A 22,007-nucleotide genomic window follows, 5' to 3' on the forward strand; every position below is an offset into this window, starting at 1 on the left:
ACCAAGGGAAGGGGGTGGGGAACCAACCCTCCCCCGTCCCCCGACCCCCGACCTTATTATTATATATTTTTTTTTTTTTTTTTAGACTTGAGCCTCAGGTGAGATTGCAGTCAAAGGCTGTAGGTTGTAGTGAAGACGCTTACACCTACACTACTCCTAATGTGACATTACCTTATAGCAAAATAGTTGCAGTATCGCAAGAATGTAATACGTTGCAACATCGAAGAAGGCGCCAATTTATATGTATTATTCAGCTACATTACCCGCCGTCTGTACATCGCGGGACGTAATAGGCGTGATGAACAGCAGGACACCAGGTCTTTTATAGACGCCTGCAGTAAAAGTCACTAAAGACTAAAGAGGTTTCACTTTTTGTCACCGCGCCATAAAAGACAAGTCATTTCGAAAGTTTAATTGGTGCCAAAAATGGTATATACCTTTATATACTGGATGGGAAGTTATCCAACTACCATCATTAGTACAAATACCGACATCTTCCGCGCCAGCGATGTGTTATTACCTCTAGAATCCGAAAAGTGTACTTTTCTCACTGGTAAAAACTATTTATTTATTTCGAAAAACAAACAGCTGTTACCTTTTATCGTGTCCAAGTTTCTACATTGTGAGCCAAGTGAATGTTCTGAATTATTACAGGTTTTCACAACGTTTACAAATAATTTCAAATTTAATTACAAACTAAATACAACAGCATTATAAAATATATATGTCTAAAAATATTTTACAAACTAATTAATTAATGTTAAAAAATAAAATGAAATAAAAATAAAAATTGTAAACAACAGAGTCCAAGTCTGGTTCAGCATACTAATAATTATAATTATCCCTATCCCTATCCCTATCCCTATCCCTATCCCTACTTCCCTATCCCTACTAAATGTCAATGTAAGTTTGTTTGTTACGCTTTCACGCAAAAACTACTTAACTGATCCTCATGAAAATTTGTACACATATTCTTGGAAGTGTTAGAAGTAATATAGGATACTTTTTATCCCGACTTTAAGCTCGGTTCCTTTGGGAGAGGGGATGAAATTGTTTGACGATTTTACACCATAACTCCGACAGATTAGAACCGATTTACATAATTTTGCCCAAACTTTGTGTAGATCTGAATGTGGTTGGAGATAGAGGACAAACCAAACCCCTTATTTAGGGCTTAGCGATACTGAATACGTTAAATTTTTTATAACTTCAACTAAATTAAAAACAATATCAAACGCAGACGAATTCGCGGGCAACAGCTAGTAAGATAATAAACTATAAAACTATACTCATTGGCAGGAGCTCGGCTACCCTTTCGGAGGGCCGAGCTCGAATCCCAGCACGCACCTCTAACTTTAACTTTTAACAGTGAGAAGGGGTTAAGGCCGTAGTCCACCACGCTGGCCTAGTGCGGACTGATGGACTCCACACACCTTTGAGAACGTTATGTAGAACTCTCAGGCATGCAGGTTTCCTAACGATGTTTTCCTTTACCGTTGAAGCGAGTGATATTTTAATTGCCTAAAACGCACATAACTTAGAAAGTTAGAGGTGCGTGCTGAGATTCGAACTTAGCCCACCGAATGTGGAGTCCACTTGGCTATCGCTAAGCTTATCATTGTCCATTTTGCGAAAAAATCGTTCTTAATCGAATCCGATTAAAACCATGCACACAAACAAATAAACATAATTGATTTGAGATCGGTATCGATATTAAAACTCGAATGGAATCGATTAATCGCAAGAATAATAAAGCGGTGGACCCGTTAATTGGTTTGCGCAAATAAAACATATCCCTTGATAACTCACTCTGGGATAAGTTGTACTGGTTGATACACGCGACTTTATCTGTGCGCTGGTATAAATTATGAATACTGTTTGAAACTTGAAAGCCTTAATAGCGTATTAAATTTTAAAAGAGAACATCGATAGCCTCTTAAATAAATCCGATCTACAGGAACAGAAAACTGGACTTCGACTTTCGGGGGGCCGAGTTAGAATGCCCCAGAACACAATTCTAACTTTTGAATGAATTAATGAATGAATATACTTTTATTGTACATCACAAACAGTAAGTACTTAAAAAAATAAAAGTATAACAAAACAACGTTTACAACTGTATACGTTGTTTTGTTATAGTATCGCTTCATAGCGATTTCTTCCAGGCCACCAATGGCGTAGAAAACAAATACAGAAAATAGTTTTCGTTTAGGTTGTAATATTTCTAAGTTATGTGCGTTTTAAGCAACTAAAATGTCAATTGCTTTATTGGTGAAGGAAAACATTGCAATGAAACCTGCATGTCTGAGTTTTCCATAATGATCTGAAAGGTGTGTTGAGTCCACCAATCTACACAGGGGCAGCGTGGTGGACTAATGCCTTAACCCCATCTCTAATATTTTTTTCAATTGCATGAAACGATTACTATTTATCGAAATGATGCCGCCGTCGCACCGCGTCGCTTACACTTCATACAGGATGCTTCTTATAACAAAAGTATTAATTAATTTTCTAATAGTCTCGTAGTATCAGGGAACTTTTAATAAAATTAAGACATAGGCTTTTGTGAGTAAAGTATAGTTTAATTAATCAGTCTTTATTTAAATTTCTAAAAAGAACTGGCAACACATTCACATTCAAATTCAAATATGTTTTATTCACGTAGACCTTATTACAGGCACTTATGAAGCGTTAATACATTTAACATGTTACACTTATGTTAGTGATGGTGATAACTTCATTCGTTAATTTAAAACTAAAGCTAGGAGGGTTCCAAACCCGCCCTGGTCTAAGAAGAGCCCCCAAACTAACTTAGCCAGGTTTTTTTTTTATTTTATTTATTTTTTCGTAATCAACAGCGTTACAATAAAAATATATTTATAAATACTTTTACTTAAATCTAAGGCCACAAAGATTACATAAACATAGCATTTCGAAATAGTCTCGGATTTAACATAAAAATAATTAAGTTTTTAATTATAAATATTTAAAAAAGTTAATAACATAAAAGTGTGAACACAAGACGTAAAGAAACAAGGAAAGCTATTAAGACTAATCTAATAATAAAATAATAAAAATGTATTCGTCGCAGCATTTGAAAAAGCACATATTTGTGTGTGCGTGCGTGCTTGCATGCGTGCGTGCGTGTGTGTCTATGTGTGTCTGTGTGTGTGTGTGTGCGTGTGTGCGCGCGTAAATGCTCCATGTAAGCGCCTGAGTCATAACGTTCTATGTAAACGTATTATTTCTCTTTTTAATTGTGTTTTGGATAACTGAAAAATATCTAAATTATAATAAACTTTGTTATATGTTCGTGCCAGACGTAGTACAACAGAATTTTGTGCATAATTTGTGTTTGATTTGGGAACAATCAAAAGCCGTCTATGTCGAGGTCTAAAGGAAGAAGCGTTGATCGAATAGCTTGACAATAAGGAAGGACAGTCTAGTTTACCGGTTAAGATTGCCTGCAGTAACAACATATCACTCAAATTTCTGCGCATTTCTAGAGTGTCTATTTTTGATAACAAAAACCCATCCATTAAAAAAAAACCATCTCACAGTCTAGTCAATGTTGAGCTATGAAGTTAGAGGAATTCATACCCAAACTTTTTTTTTTTATCATACATGTAATCTATACTTATAATAAAACTGTAAATGGAAGATTTCTGTACATTTAATATATTTTGAAAATTTTGATCGACCGCTTTATAATCGACACCGAGTTCAAAACAGATTTTTATTAAATTTTTCTCTGTCTGTCTGTTCGGGCATCACGTGAAAACTACTGAACGGATTGAAATAAAATTTGGTATAGTGGTAGCTGACATACCGGGTCAACATATAGGATTTGGAAGTGTATACTATCAAGCATTTACTGTGTAATTTTAATGAAGATCTGATAACTTTTGTTGGAGATAAAGGACATAACTTTTCACAGATAAGACCAAGTCGCGAGGCATAAGGGACCACGATCGCATGCATGTGCTAAAAAAAATATAAAGGTTGGAAGGGCCAAGGTATTCAGATATTCACTTCAATACCCACAATGTTCAGGATGGCACTTAGATCTTTCATTAATTAACAGTATTATTGAAGCTAAATACCTAGTTTCTTATATTAAAGTATTCATTTTATAAAAGACATCATTAAAGCCCACCAACCTGCTTTAGAGCAGTGTTGTGGGTCTGTACTCTATAAACCTGACTTCCCAAGGAGTGAAATAAAACAACTGGACTGACTCTAATACTGTATATTAAGCTTCTCTATAATTCATATTACTTGTTACCTTCAAATGACTCTACTACCAGTTCGGAATGCTGTCTTCGGCAGAGAAGACCACTGGCAAGAAACTCTACCGTTGCTCTTTTATTCAATCAATTAAAACAACTTATAAACACAATTACAACATCATCATTACAACGTCATATGTAATAACGCTAGGCCCTTTGATACAAGACATATTTTAAGACAGGTCAAACATAACTACTATTATCACTTATAACATCAGGACTTTTGGAACAAGTTGTTTGTATAGAGCAACCTCTGCTACATAAACTGTCGGTATAAAGTTATGCTAGGGCTCCATATATGATACCTAAATAAACCAAGGGATGAGATATACTTATCTGATGTAACATCAGGTACAACCATAGTACCAACAACTTTTAACGACTCCATCACCAGTACATACGACTTGTTTCGCCACAACAATATTTCGTTAAGTGTATCGTTTCCATTATAAATCATCTCAACCCTATTTGTAACGTTCTATCCACAATACTTTACTTAATCTCCTTTTTTCAATTCATTACTTTAAATCCGCCCTAACTTTTTCTTTGCCGCCAATCTAACTTGTCAAACTCGCGTCTCCCGCCATAGATCCTATACTTTTATTTGACAGTCTACTAAAGTCCATTATTCTATTTTCAATACATTAGCAATGAGTATACAAACTATGATTTGTTGATATATTTAATATAATCATCGGGTTTATCATAGATAAAGTGCTGTAATTCCCTATTTCCTAACACATGCGTATCTTCCTACTATATACTAATATTATAAATGCGAAAGGAATAAAATAATATAAATATAGTTTGTTTATATACCTGCAAATTCATTTTTTAAATATGGAAATTGTACCCATCGCTTAGAAGTTGCGACGGGTATAGAATAACACGTACGGCCGCGAATAACATAGTTTGGAAATAAAACCTACCTACCAGGTGTTTCTGGTAGGTAGAGCTTCTGGTAATTAGTTTCTAGGTTTTTTTAAAGATACTAAAACAATTTGGTGCAGACGATGTTGCGCGGGTCAGCTAGTCCTTACTATTTTAATAGGATTTTACTATAAGCTTACGTTTTATATAAACTTTGAACTTATTGAGAGACATCTCAAGTATTTCATCCGGTAATTTGTTATAAAATAATATATAATGCCCTTAAATGAATAAATAATTTTATGCAGCCTATTAAACTTCAGTACAAGTTTATTTTTACTTCTAATTAATATTGTTACAGTCTCTCTCATTTCTCATTGTTTCTCAACTTTCTCATTGTCCCAGTTAATCTATATTTTGTAGTAGTTGCAGAGATTTTTGTGACAAGCCCGTCCTGGGAAGTACTACCGCAATTGTTATCTCTGCTACAAAGCATTGCTGTTCAAATTCAAATTCATTTATTTATGATCAGATTACATTGGATCAATAACAATAGAAACGATGGCGTCAGGAAAAGTTTAAAACTGCGTTCCAGCGGCCACACCCACCCCCGAAACTAAAGCTATATTATGTTCCAAACCAAGTCGTTGTATGAATAAAGTATACAGTTAGTTTAGCATGCAAGAAACATAGTAATTGTTGTGTGTATGTGTGCTTTTCTTTAAACCTTAGCTTAGTCAATCAAGTATTACGATAAAAATAAATAAATAAATATTCTACGACAATACACACATCGCCATCTAGCTCCAAAGTAAGCGTAGCTTGTGTTACGAGTACTAAGATGGCTGATAATTTTTTTTATGAATAATATACATAAATACCTATAGTATACAGATAAACACCCAGACACTGAAAAACACTTATGTTCATCACACAAACATTTTCCAGTTGTGGGAATCGAACCCACGGCCTTGGACTCAGAAAGCAGGGAAGCTGCCCACTGCGACAGTCGACCGTCAAAAAATTGCTTTTCCTGATTTGTCCGGCATCCGTCATTTCTAACTACGGAAATTGATACCATAAAAAAATAGCTTCCCCCGATTTCTCAGCGAACCGTCAGTTCACACCACACAGTGCATGTTAATCTCGAGTTGATCTCAGATTAATCGGCGATCCGGAGGCGTGGTGCAATCAACCCAGACGCGACTGAATAATTGCTCGTGCCAAATAAGTAATACTTCCACGTCCCCACGAGATTCATTTGTCAGATCGAATATTGCCACTTGATATCCATACTAATACTATAAATGCGAAAGTGCGTTTGTTTGTTGTTTTTTTTTACATTAGTTTCCGTCCTAATTAAGCAAACATTCGACTTGATTTTGGCATGAAGTTAGTTGAAAGGAGGGAGAATGACATAAGCTACTTTTTGTCTCAGTAGAACAAGCGGTACGCATGGGATTTCTAAATACCCATAATAAACACGTACGAAAAACGTGGCTGTCAGATTGTTTGCCTGCGTTTTTTTTACCTTAGTCTACGTCCTAATTACGCAACCCATTAAAAACATACTCGTATACCTCACAACTTTAAACGTATACAATACATATACATACAACCAAGAAAGGGTTTTTGAAAATCTACTTTTTTATAACAACCTATAATTTAACAAGTATATGGATTAGATAGAAGCAGGCGTTACTTTGCGGAAATCCATGATATATTATCAAAATTACGCTTAATTTGCTATACTGCGCGAAAAGCAGGAGAATCTGTGTGGTGTAATTTATAATTTCTTCAATCCTTATACTCCACACCAAACAGATCTTCAGCAATATACCCTCTACGCACGTTTCGCTCCGAAACCGGAGCATCCTCAGGATATGTTGACTTTACAATGAATAATTGTTAAAGCAGAGCCGGATGCTTCCAAGCAACCTTGTCATTAAGAAATTCATCAATTGTATAATAATCTCGCTGTAATAAATGTGTTTTAACACATTCTTTAAACTTATGCATTGGTAGGTCCAAAATTACCTTAGGAATCATATTATAAAAGCGTATACTCAATCCCACAAATGACTTCTGCACCTTTCGCACTTTTTGTTCATAAAGACTAATATGTTGTCTTACAAATACTATATTGTTATAAATATATTGTGAGGCTACCGTAAGGATACCTATTTCTTTACATTTTTCACGGAGGGATTCACGTGATTTAAGTTTATATATTGACCGTGCAGCTCTTTTCTGCAATATGAAATAAGCATGGTTGTAGTTCTTCCCCGGACGAGCCCTGTCACAAAAACCTCTACTACTACTAAAATTATGACCAATGTGCAAAAGAATCAACAAAAGTCGCGGGTGAAACCTAATTTCGATCCTGCAAATTACCATACCAGCTATTTATTGGTATGCAACGCCCCCGGGCAGTATAAGGCAGCTAAGACAAAATATGAAAGATTATCTTCGGGGGCAAAATGGCCGCCTGATGTTTTAATTAGCCTACAGGCAACGGCGCTTAGCCAGACAGCCTATTGCACGCTTAATTTTAGGGTTGCCAACGTTTATAACTAAAAATGAATTTCAAACAACATACATTTTATTTATTTATTAGCTTTTTAGGGGAAACAAACAGTACAATTACACTGTATTTGCTGTATTTTTACATAAACCAATGAAGTTTCCCCAACTTAGTTATACATAAATAATAATATTTACCACAAATTGCTTGGGATAAACTACCAAGCGAAAATTACACAATAAAATAAAATTAAAAAAACAAAAACATTAAGAGCTTATAATAGGTACTTATTTTGCCATAATTATTTTCTTAAAAGTATAATTTTTTATATTTCTTATTTCTTAACTTCAGTTTTGAGTGTCATGAATTATTCCTTGAAAGTCCCATTTGACTTTGATTATGCTAGAAAAAGTAAAATATAAAATCGTATAAGTTGTGATTTTCAATTGAGACTCTGGAATACTTCATCATAGGGCTACTTCACCATCGAACCTGGCCCTCGACTCCATTAGTTTTGCATGTATACGACGTGTTATGTAAATGGTACCTATTTGACGGCCGACTGGTGCAGTGGGCAGCGATCCTGCTTTCTGAGTCCAAGGCCGTGGCTTCGATTCCCACAGCTGGAAAATGTTTGCGTGATGAACATGAATGTTTTTCAGTGTTTGGGTATATATCTGCACATAATAAGTATTTATGTATATTATTCATAAAAATATTCAGCAGTCTTAGTACCCATAACATAAGCTACGCTTATTTTGGGGCTCGATGGCGATGTGTGTAATGTCGTAGTATATTTATTTCGTTATTTATTAGTAGGTTTTAACGCGGCATCGTACACTCAATCGCTCAGCGGGATGTTATTGCCGGTAGGATGTCAACTAGAACCAATCGAATCCTTTCAGACAAGGTAGGCAAAAATTCTGAAAATATAAATTCTCAAATTACTCCTGCTCGAGAGCGAACCCAGGACTTCCCAACTATAAGACCATAACCACACTTTTTGATGACCTCCCTGTGACAGCGGTGAGAAAAAATTAAAAATAAATATTTGTACAAAACGTACCAAGTGACAGCCCTACAGTGCGTTTGGTTAGTTAGTGCTAAGAGGCCATGAAAATTGTTTTACGCCTTTCCAGTGTCGACGTACCTCTTCATCGGCTGCGGCGTCTAAATTGAAACCTTAGCCTCAGTGAAGTGCCGATGATGCTTTACACGTCACGTTCTCATTTATAGATGTATAGATTAAAAAATTAATATGAGATTACATTTGTGACGTTTGTTAGGCGTACGGAAGTTTGAAAGCGAAAGGTAAAAGTTTATTAAAGTATTATATTTGTTTTCTTATATTTTTTTGTAATTATCAAAAAATCTAAAATTATTAATTTTTGGTGTACCTATTTTATTAAAAAAATAACAAACAAAATATGAACTTTAATAAACTTATTCATGCAATATAAATGAATTAATACGCTTTTTATATTTCTATTAGTGTTTTTACCTACACTTGGAGGAATTATCAATTTAATAAATTTAAAATGCGTATAAAAATTTTCGGAACCGACAGGATTTGAACCTGCAACTCTCGGGCAATCGCGGCCTGAGCGCTTTCACCAATTAAGCTACGGCTCTCCTACCGTCGATGCCCAAATTAGTATATGCCTTTCACATCAGTCTTATACCGACTGTAGCGTCATCTATTAGGAAACGTTGCAGTTTCGATCTACTTTTTTCAAAGTTCCATATTACAATGAGACACATTTGAAACAAGAGATGACACATTGCTTTTTTATTTATATTTTTATAATTTTTATTAGTGTTTTTTATTAATTTTTTTAGTGTTTTAAATTTAATACGCCTTTATTGTACACCAAAGAAAATAGTAGTTACAGAGATATAAACATACTAGTCATAGAGCAAGAGGGTACAATTAGGATGCCTTATCGCTACTTAGCGATTTCTTCAAAGCAACCGAAAGAGTAAAAGAAAAAAACATACATATGAGGTAGGTGGTGCAATAAGCAAGATATAAACATCACACACATATATTAGTAATACATTTATTTTGTTTTATTTATTTATATTTACAAATAAGATGTAAACATACATCAATTCTAGAGCTATTCATTATGTTAACAATGGTTAATGATTAAGTGAAGGGGTTAAGGCCGTAGTCCACCACGCTGGCCGGGCGCGGATTGGTGGACTCCACACACCTTAGAGAACATTATGTAGAACTCTCAGGCATGCAGGTTTCCACACGATGTTTTCCTTCACCGTTGAAGCAAGGTTTATTTTAATTACTTAAAACGCATATAACTTAGAAAAGTTAGAGGTTGCTGGCTGGGATTCGAACTCGGCCCCCGAAAGTGAAGTCGAGCTCCCACCCACTGGGCTGTCACCGCTTCAATTTTAATTGCATAAATGAAATTACTTAGAAGAGACAAAATTATAGACAGAACAGTACAACACTAAAAAATCCGGACAAGATGATTATTTGTCCACGTGTGCCCTTAGCCAACGAAAGGGCTATTCTTGCGTATACGATCAGATAAAGGGTTGAATGTTAAATTAGTTCAGTTAATGTAGCTAATGAGCGTGACTCGTTAAAGGGCGACTTTCGCGTTTTAATTATTACTACCCGTGCAACTTCGTCTGCACCAAATCGGTTATTACCGGAAAACACGAATAAAATGTCATTTTCTAAAAATGAAACCTAGCTAGATCGATTTATCGCCCCCGAAACCAATGTATACCAAATTTCAAATTTCCTACGGCCGACTGGCGCAGTCGGCAGCGACCCTACTTTTTGTGTCTAAGGCCGTGGGTTCGATTCCCACAACTGGAAGTTGTTTGTGTGATGAACATGAATGTTTTTGTTGTTAGTGTCTGGGTATTTATTTGCATATTATAAGTATTTATGTATATTATTCATAAAAATATTCAACAGTCATATTAGTACCCATAACACAAGCTACGCTTACTTTGGGGCTAGGTGGCGATGTGTGTATTGTCGTAGTATATTTATTATTATTTATTATTCAGGAATATCATAGAATATATTTATTAGCTACATTACTATGCAAGCCGTGCTGGGGGTAAAATATGTTGACGCAATCTAAGATGGTAGCGGGTTAGCCCTTTAGGATAAACCAGTTATATTAAACTCAATGTTTCTAGCAGCATCGTACACTTGGCAGCACGTCTTTGTTAGGGTGTATGACCTGACCAGAAATAATTCAGAAAAAAAAAAAAAACAGAAATCAAAAGGTACAAATCGCCCCTGCCGGGTATGGAACCCGGAACCTCGTCTCATAAGATCACAGCGCTCTGCGTCTTGGAAAAATATATACACAAAAACGAATCCTCGATTAAATTAACAATATTTAATATTAATAAACAGTAGTCAATGTGAAAACAGAAAAAACACTAATACCGGTAACATTATCTGTTAAATAATGTACGGGACTATAATATCTAGTACACCAATCGTGACCTGGTTGTTATGCCTACACCCTTAGTACTGATCGATTGCTCGCTCGCAATTCACGAGTTTTGCAGCTTCGAAACACTATGATCACAGAATAAAATGGATCTTATTATCAGATTTCAAATTTGCCAAACATACTAACAGAGCTTTTGGTTGAAAGTTTGCAAACACTAGTACAGAACTTCCAACTTTAAAGTTAGTGCAATAAGGTCCATTTTACTTATACGGGATTATGTTTCGTTACGTGAAAGCGAATCCTCGATTGAGTCAAAATCAACCAATCCCTATCCCTATCACTACTTTATTATTATTATTACTTTTTACTAAATGTGAATGTAAGTTTGTTTGTTACGCTTTCACGCAAAAACTACTAAACCGATCATCTTGAAACTTTGTACACATATTTCTGAAGGTATTAGAATTAATATATGCTTTTTATCCCAAAATTAAACTCAGTTCATTTGGGAGAGGGGTAAAAGGTGTTTGACGATTTTACACCGTAACGCCGTCAAATGATTACCGATTTAAATAATTACTTTTGTACTTTAGAGGTTATAATGTCTGTTTAATTTTGCCCAGACTTCGTGTAGATCTGATGAATGTTATTGGAGTTAGAGGACACAACTCCTCAGCGGACGGCAGCCAATCCGTCAATTAAGGCTTAGCGATACTGAATACTTTAATTTTTTTTAGAACTACAACTAAACTGATTGCCACATCAAAAAACAAAATCAAACGCAGTCGAAGTCGCGGGCAACAGGTAGTAGTGGCCTATAAAGCTATAGATTGATTTTAACATGCTTCTCCCGATGGAAGGGTTTGGCGAAGTAGATTGTAGAAGTAGCACAGAGTATGCTGCCTGTTCTCCGTTATATTCCCCTTGTCGCCGCTTAAGGCACCCGCGGTAAGAGTGGGGTGGCGACAGTAGTATTCTTCTGCCGTCAACACACTGCACTCCTCGATTGCAAGTCAGCAATTTTTGAAGTTATACTGCTTTAGGCGCGTTATGAAAAAATGATGAGAGTGAAATTTTAAGATGCGCGCGCATCTGTGACACAAAATTAACAGTATGAAGCTGTCTGCTTAACCGCTCATTAAGTCTCGAAAAAAAAAGCTACCAACAAAATAGAAATTGAACCTCGATATTAGTCGCGCATGTTGGTACGCTCGTCACCTCTGATCACTGTTTTCATATTTATAATATTTATCAACATGTTTCTAGTTTATACATTCATAACACGTGTTTTAGTTTCATACAAGTGCGAATTAAATGTGTGCTAATAAATTATATTCAGTAGTGATTTAAATTGAATATTTTGATTGATATTACTTACTATTTGTGAATATTAGTGAAAAAAATTGTGCTTATATACTTTTTCAAGTGCTCCAATATAATTGAGGTTAACTATTACCCACAGGTCCTCAAAAGCATTGGGAGAAACGGGATGAACGCGCAGGAAGAACAAGTTGAACCTACGAACAGCCTTTTAACGCCTCCGCCAGTCTTATACCTGGACGTTCCATGGTTCCGGAGGTATGAGCCACCACACCTCCGCCAGTCTCACACCTGGACAGCAATACGAAACGCAGCAGCGTTAACTGCCTCCAACCCACCTTCGGCAACGAACAATTGGATGTCATTTGCTGCCCACACCACCCGCCAGTCCCATACCTGAACGGGTTACAAACCTCACAAACCTCACCAACATCCGCTGCGCCCTCCGCTGGGCCCTCAAAGGGACGCGCGGAGAATATTTTTTGAATAATATACATAAATACTTATAGTATACAGCTACATACTTGATTTACGCAACAAATAACTAGTGCAGAGAATTTCGCAGTTAAAGCGGTACAAAATTATGTTAAACAGACGTGATGTCGTTCGGCGTTTCACCTGTCATGACTGATAGCTAAATTTTGCGATTTTATTTATTGAAAATAAATACCAATCTCACTTAGAATGTAAATAAAAATACGTGTTTTATAATACATGAATCATATTATATATATAGATAAATACAATGTTTTAGTAATTCTTTGATACTGTCAGCATGCATATTGCTAATATTAACAATTAATGCAGCAAGTCGACAAACTGTAGCTTGTTCAACGATAGGTTCAACCATCCTACTTTCCTGACGACTTCTGTCACAAAAAGCTTTATTTTTCACACACACACACATGCACACACATCATTATTTGTAACATCAGGAAGGACCTACCCTCTGTAACACAGGTTTTCCTTCTGGTGAGGTAAGAGCATTCATTGAAATATTGTATCCATTATGTTAAGCCTGAATAAATGATTATTATTTTCTATCATTTATTCTTTTTAATTTTTTTAAATTCTTAACAATGCTTAAAAAAGTAAAAAAACACTATTAAAAATTTATAGAAAAACATCCACCCTTCGCTCGCGGGGCTTTTGAATGCCCAAGCAACCGGCGGTCAGGGTTCCAGAGTGAGGAACCTCCTCAATCAACAATACGCGCCGTTTCGAGGACTACTGCCTTCTGTATCCGACCCTTGATCCAACAACCGAGCGAAAGCTTCTTAAGATGTTGGTCGAAGCTTTTCGCGAAAAACCATTGACTGAAACGACTGATTTTTATTAATATTAGGTACAAAAAAACCATTGAAATTAAACTCTTTTTGAAAGAAAGCCAACAGGACCCACCGTTACCATGAGTTACCGTGAACCATGAGTTAGAAAAACTGATCAATGGTGAAACCATTCACACTGTAAAGCAAAGCGCCTCAGGTGGTTAGTACACCTGGATAGGATAACAGAGAGGTCAAGGTGATGACAAAATGGACGCCACAGCAAAAAAGGTAGAGAGGAAGACCCAGAAAAAGGTGCAACGGTGCAAGAAAGAAGTGAAAGTGAGATCCCAAAGGAGAAAAATAGTAGAGGAGACCAAGAACCACAAAGGGTTGTAGTGCCGAAGGAAGTAAGTATGCAATGAAAGTATATTTCTTTAGTTTCAATATTCTCTAAATTAAATTTTCCCGCGCTCCAGGCCGTCGGCCTAATATGGCAGTCAAAAAGACAATGTGATGTGTCACATGTGCGTGACTTATAATAATGTTCGAAGTTCAAAGTTTGTATTAAACGTAAGCTTATAGAAAAGTCCTATTATAGTATAAAGGACTACGTAAACGATAAAAAAGCTTGGGTGTAAATTATTGCTCCAACCAGGTTGCTCTTCTAATAATTTAAAATGACATTGTGAGATGGTGATAACAAAAAAAAAAAACACCCGGCTAAGTTTGTTTGGGCTTCTTCTTAGACCAGGACGCGTTTGGAACCCTCGTAGCTTTAGTTTTCAGTTTACGAATGTGGTTATCGCCATCATCTCACTACCGTGTAATTCTTATGTACGCATCAAAAGTGCCACCTAAAATTGCCTACTTGAATAAAGATATTTTTGACTTTGACTTTGACTTTGAATGTTCATAATGGAATAAATCAAAAAAAACTATTTGTGTATTTTTTATAATTGAATTGTAGCGTAATGTAATAAAACTTACGAAGTAAATCTTTGTTTTTTACAGAGCAACACATTTAAGTTGTTTCAGTTGACGTAATTATACGAATTAAACTATAAACTTATTATAAGTATACAAAACATTGTGCTAAGGGTTTTGTGCGTATTCGATCAGATAACGGGCTGAATGTTAAATTAGTTCAGTAATTATTGTGTTAATGAGTGCGACTCGTTGAAAGCCAGTTTCGGCGTGATAATCATTGTTAATTATTACTAATTACGCATTGGCAGCCTAGTGGTTATAGCTTCGGCCTCCCTTTCGCAAGGACCCAGTTCGTTTCCTAGCACACACCTCTAACTGTTTGGAGTTATGTGCGTTTTTATTTAAGCTATTAAAATCCGTACCTGGCAAGCGGGGTGGACCATCTAAGCCCTTCTAATTCTGAAAGAACCCGGTAGTGGGTGGATTATGATGATCACACGTCCATTATCGGAGTGGATAAAACTTTGGAAGAAAGTCAAAGAAATATACTACGACAATACACACATCGCCATCTAGCCCCAAAGTAAGCGTAGCTTGTGTTATGGGTACTAAGATGACTGATGAATATTTATAAATGATTATTATAAACAGATAAACACCAAAGAAACTCATTCTCACAAACTAATCCCCACCGCTGGATAATTCCAGCGGTGGGAATCAACCCACAGGCCTTGGAATTCAAAAGCAGGGTCGATGCTCACTGCGCCAATTGGCCGTCAAAACATTAAGAAATATCTAAAATAACTATATCGTCCTTTCCCTGTGGAATAAAACATCTGATGTAAGCTACAAAAGATTTTTAAAATTTTATCCCCTGATAGTGGATATAATCGGGGGATAAGTTTTTCACCACCTGCTAATGCTAGTTATGCTGCGGGTTTTTTAACCCTAAAATTATTGCGGACATATCCACGGGCAACAGCTAGTAGTGTTTATTCAAAGTTTACAAAATGGCCACCATGCAACCAGGTTACCAAAAAGTCACATCCAGCTATTTTTACACGTAAAAGCAATTGGCATAATCGACACTCCACCCAAACATACATACAAGGAATTAACAAGAACTTTTGCGCCCAAGAGCACACTAACGACTTTTTGTTGCACAACTTGTTTCTCTTCTGGAAATGCCTTTCTTCTATGTCTCTTCAGCTTTATTGCACCATTTTATAAATATTAAATGCATATAAAAATTTTTGAAATTTTACCTACGACTCTCTGGCTATCGCGGCCTGAGCGCTTTAGCCAATTAAGCTACGGCTCTCCGAAATTAGTAGACGCCTTATACATCAGTCTAATAGCGACTCTAGCGCTATCTAGTAGGAAACATTGGGTGTCGATCTACTTTTTCAAAGGTCCATATTACAACTTTATTGCACTAATGGCTGGTGCAAGCAATACCATGCTATTTTGCCATGAGCCACGTTTCGTTGCATACAGTCAAAACAATCCATCGAAGCGACCGATTGCAAGTTTGGTCAACAAGTTATATGTCCTAAAGGGCCTTATTAATAAACTTGGCATTACGAAATAGTGATGCAGTATTTCTTTGGGCAATGACATTTGAATTCTGTCTGAAGTACTACCATGCTCATTTCTGAGCATGGTATGGATGTTTGCATTCGTGCAAGCAGCTTTTCTGTGTACCGATCTTAAGAGCGTGGTTGCCGGTGTATACGAATATGAAGCGGTGACAGTCTAGTGGCTAATGCTTCAGCTTTCCTTTTGTGGAGCCCGAGTTCGAGCCCCGGCACGCACCACTGACTTTCGGAGCTACGTGTGATTTTAATCTAAGCAATTAAAATATCCCTTGCTTTAAGCGGTGGAGGAAAACATCGTGAGGAAACCTGCATGCTTGAGAGTTCTCAACGGCGTGTGAAGTTTACCAATCTGTGCTTGGCCAGCGTGGCAGACTACGGCCTAAACCTTTCTCACTCTGTGAGGAGACCCGTGCGTTGTAGTGGGGCAATAATGGATTCATGATGATGATAATGATGTGGACGCCTCAGGTTGATGAAAACAGGGCAGTTCTTTGCACTCTTCGTCTTTTTAAAATACCGAATTTCATCGTCATGAACAAAGAGGTGGAAATATTTCTGTCTAGCGAGGTGTCTTCTTCTTCTTGCGGTGCCTCTCCGACTAGCGAAGGTTGGCAGTCAGCTTCGTAAATTCTTGTCTATCTTTCGCGAGGCGAAATAATTCTGCTGCACTCGCGATTCCAGTCCACTCTCTGATATTATGAAGCCAGGACTTTTTTCTGCGACCAACGCCTCTTCTTCCTGCAACCTTTCCCATCATAATAAGTTGAAGGAGCTTATATCTCTCGTGCCTTAGCACGTGCCCCAGATTTCTGATCTGACTTTTCTGATCTTGATGGTGTGCAAAAGTTCACGCTGTTGGTTGACGCGTCGCAGAACTTCCTCATTGGATACTTTGAGAGTCCAACTAATGGCTAACATACGTCTGAATGTCCACATCTCAAATGCTTCTATGCGTTTCCATGCATTAACACCTTTACACGTCTCGCTAGTAATTGAAGGTATGTCTCAACGTAAAAAGCGTAATGCCCTGCGAAGTTTTTTTCTCTATATAGTCTATTGTTTCCACTAACCTGCTTGGTGTAACTGGTGTAACAATTATTACGATAAAATAAAATGCCATGTTTATGAAGGTCCAAAAATCGTACCTCATTTCATAGTTTGTACACTTGGATGTACGAGTAGGTGTAAAAACTTTTTGTCTAGCGAGGTGTCGCTAATGCATTAACACCCTTATACCTCTTGCTAGTAATTGGAGGTATGTCTCAGCGTATAAGGCGTATTCACGGTTGGCGAGCGAACTCGCGAGTAGCTTTCCATTTTAACATACTCGCTTCCCCACTTGCTACTTGCCATCACAGACCTAAGGACTGTATAGATGGAGACTTCACTATTGCCAGCTTATTTATAGAATTGATTTGCATTTTAAGGAACTTGATACATACATACGTCCTAGTAAAACAATGTTTACGGACTTTAAAAATAAACGCCATACAAATAGATTAAGATTTCCCGCACATAGAACCGCACTGTATAACAATAGTTTTTATATTATGGCGATAAAAATATTCATTAAATTACATGACGAAATTAAGCCATTAATAGATTTATTAAAGGCTTAATTTCGTCAGGTATAAAGAATGTCTATTTAAATATTGAAATAACTTATCTTTTAAACATTTTATGTCATTTCATAAAATATGTTTAAAAGATAAGTTATTTCAATATTTAAATAGACATTCTTTTTATACTATTGATGAAAATTTTAAATGACGTTTGTTAGTAATTAATAATTTATTTGTATTCTTTTGCCCATATAAACTTAATTGTAATTTATTATTTTATTAATTGTAATTAATATTATTGTAATTGCCAATATCTTAATTATTGTACCTAGAAGTAATATCAATTTAAATTTAAATACTACCCTGACTACAATTTGCATGCCAACTTGGCGTGGTACAGTTAATATCTACTTTTTATCTATATCAGCAAATTAATAAAATTGAATTGAATTGCTCACGTTATCCGTTATGATATTTTAATTGCAAAAGCGCACTTAACTTAGAAAAGTAAGAGGTGCGTGCTGGGATTCAAACTCGCCCCCCAAAAGTGAATTTGAAGTCCTACCCTTCTTATAAAATAAAAAAGCCCTTTTTAATTCATGCTTGCAATACATAGGTTTCATAGCAATACATATTAAGATTTTGAATTAAAACATAAACCAAAAAATATATAAATTAAAAAAGTTGATCATTTATTAATTGAATTTATCAGCTAGCATGGGACAATTATATACCCGGGGAAAGGATATAAATAAAGGAAAGGGGAAAGGATATTTTTTTATTTTTATTAAGTATTATTATTTTTTTTTAATTGTTTTTAATTTTACTTATTTATTTTTTTTGTTTTCTTGTGTGTTTCTTGTATTGTTTCTAAGTTTGTGCAATAAAGTATTCTAAATAAAATAAATAAATAAATAAAATATCTTCTCCCACAGCTTTATCAACTATCAGAGCATTGGCGCAAGTGGAAATAATATTCAAATAATATACCTATATGTGTAATAATAAACGGGGCTAAACGTCTCCTATTCCATATTCCCGTGTGGACACGTTAATTATATCCCTCGTCAGGGGATATAATCGGGGGATATAAGATTTGTCTCCAGCCCATGATAGCAGTGCAGATATGACCAACACTTCTCTATCTCCGGCTCTATTTTGTCTTACAATCGGTCGTAAATATGCACGCCAATGAAGACGAGGGTTAGACGAGTTGGTTTGGCCTTGCCTTAATAAAAAAGTAGTTCCGTCTATATGCTTTTCCTTTAGTCAACGCCTGCCACTAATTGCAAGTACAAAAAGTAGGTACAAAGTTTTTGAGTCGATGTTAATTTCGTATAATTCGTATAAATCACAGATTCGTATGCCGGGATGTGGCTGGCCACCGCCATTAATTACTCATTTATTTATTTACCAAAATGGCGGTTTTATTACTGTACGCCAACAATTTATTGTAATTGGTCAGTTTATTCCTAATGACTCGAATGATGTGGATGTGTCCAGTTTCGCGCGACCTCCGGGTCTTCCCTTTTTTAGGGTTCCTTGGGAGAATCTTCATTTCGATTTTACAGCGACTTGTAGCAATTTTTTTGGGCTTAGCTTATACGATCTCAGGTGGCTGGTGTAAACCTAAGCCACTTTAATGTGTGATGGTAATAGCAAAAATGATAATTAGCTGAGTTTGTTGTAGGGTCCCTTCAAAACAGACTACGCTTGGAAAAAACTCTTTTTTTCGTCTAGCTCTCCTCCTACTCTCTTTTTATGTTAAGGCGTTCTAAATATTACTTGGGCTCAATTTACCTCTAATGAAAGTTTAAGCCCAGTGCGGATTGGTGGACTTCACACGTCTTTGAGAACTTTATGGAGAATCCTCAGGTATGCAGGTCTTCTCACGATGTTTTCCTTCGCCGTTGAAGTAAGTGATATTTTAATTGCTTATATTACTTCAAAAAGTTGGAGGTGCGTGCTCAGAAACTCAGCCCCCGGAGCCCTTACTTCTAGGCTTCCACTAAAAATATATATCCAACTAAAGTAAACGAGTGTAAAAGTAAAGGCAAGGAAAATAGTTCGAAACTAAATTAATACAAACCTACGTATTTTCTTTATTTGTTTTTATTCGTCATTGGTTGCCTAGAAGATATCGCTATGAAGCGATAATGTATAGGCTGTTTTGTTATACTTTCCATTTCTATGTACTTTTTGTGGTGTGCAATATAAGTGTATTCATTCAACTAAGGTAAGGTCATTATGAATGTGTGTCTGTCCTAGTACCTTTACCTCAACGAGCTTATACAACGTTTAACAGAATTACAAAATAATATTAATGATGCATAAGTATATTCCATACGAAATCACCCGGTAAGAATATTAAATCAAAAGAAGTATATTTATTTTTCCATACAAACGAATTGAAAAAAGTATTTATTTATGACAACCCTATTGAAGATAAAATACCGACACATGCATAGTACGCGTACCTTATAAAGTTACAGGAGTCACATGATTTTAACTTTGCATGTGATGTTAGGGCTGCATCTGATTTCTTTCAGGAAAAACTATGGCAGTTATTTACTCAAAAACTTATAGGTTTTCGGTTTCACAGCTAAGTCTCAGAGACAGTACATAATGTACCTCTAAAGCCTGCGAGGTATTATTTCGGTTTTCATTTACACCTCGTAGATCTCGCCTTCAATACGGAACCTTTACTTAATGAGCCCGTCTCACACTTGGCGAATTCTTGTTAAATCCACATAACTTTTTACAATACACATCGATGGATCACCGAGGTCATTATAGTTGGATGCAGTTAAAAAGTGAATTTTTAAAAACATTCGCCTGGCTCCATAAATGGCTTAACATTCATATTTACCTTTTTAAGAGCGGCCATTGCATACAACGTATGTCTGAAAAGTCGTTAGTGTAAATATTTGCAATTAAATTGTCGATTGCAACATTGTGAGAATATAAAAATTAATTAATTACTATCGAATGCTCGGCTTGTGGTCTTATTAACGCTGATTACCTACTTGTTATATAGAAATTACTTTATTAGGTCGATAATTAATTTTTAGTTTGTTATATTTTTATTTTTATCAATCATCGCTCAAGGTGAAGTCATAGTTCGATTGTGCTAAAAAGGGGGTTTTTAAAGCACTGAATCTTCGAATTGGTGACATATTTATCCTCGGAAAAAATATATGATATTTTTAAGACCTTAAAATCCCCCGATTTAATACCTCTAATTGATATTTCAAAGCAGTTTAGTGTTCAGAAAATGCTGGATCGATTTTAACCATTTCATCGCCAAAAGAAAGTTAAACTATCCCGAAGTAACATAGGCTATAATTTATTTACGATTGCAGTGCATAAATGTTGCTTTTACTTGAATTAGTGATCACCTAGCGGTTGAAATTCAACTATAATTAATTGAACTTATAAGTTTGAACAAGGTTCCGTTGTCAAAGATTAAAAGTCCATGATCACAGATTTCGCAAAGGCTACTTTATTAAATTGTCTTATCTCACCACTGAAAACGAGTATATATGCCTGCAGTTGCTTTTCAAATACATTGTAGTGTGTGAATTTATTTTTTAATTAATTATATTATATATATTTATGCATAGTTAAAGAAAATAGGATTCTGTATTTCTTCTCTTTATAAACTATACGTGTGGGAAATTTCTCTGTCCGCGCAATTTTTGAAAAACCCTACAAAGTTTTTTCTGCGCGTATATATAACTATTGTATAGAAGCCGGCGTGGCGTTACTTTGCGGAATTCCATAAAATATTATGAAAATGCCATACACCGCAAAAATAAGAATATAGCAAATTGGGGTTAATTTTCATAATATCAATTTACTTACAATCAATTTATTACAATTAAAAATATACTTTGGCAGTAGCCATCTAGCCCCAAAGTAAGCGTAGCTTGTATTATGGGTACCTACTAAGATGACTGATTAATATTTTTATGAATAATATATATATAAACTTATAATGTACAAATAAACACCCAGACACTGAAAAACATTCTTGTTCACACACATTTTCCAATTGTGGGTATCGAACCTACAACCTTGACTCAGAAAGGGTCGCTGCCAACTGCACCAATCGGCCGTCAGACAGTATGGAATTTAAAAAATATATATATGATTAAAAGAACTAAAAATAAGAAATACCCTTATCATTTGGTCAATAGATAT

Source organism: Pararge aegeria, chromosome 23, assembly GCF_905163445.1.
Source record: "Pararge aegeria chromosome 23, ilParAegt1.1, whole genome shotgun sequence".
Classification (NCBI taxonomy): domain Eukaryota; kingdom Metazoa; phylum Arthropoda; class Insecta; order Lepidoptera; family Nymphalidae; genus Pararge; species Pararge aegeria.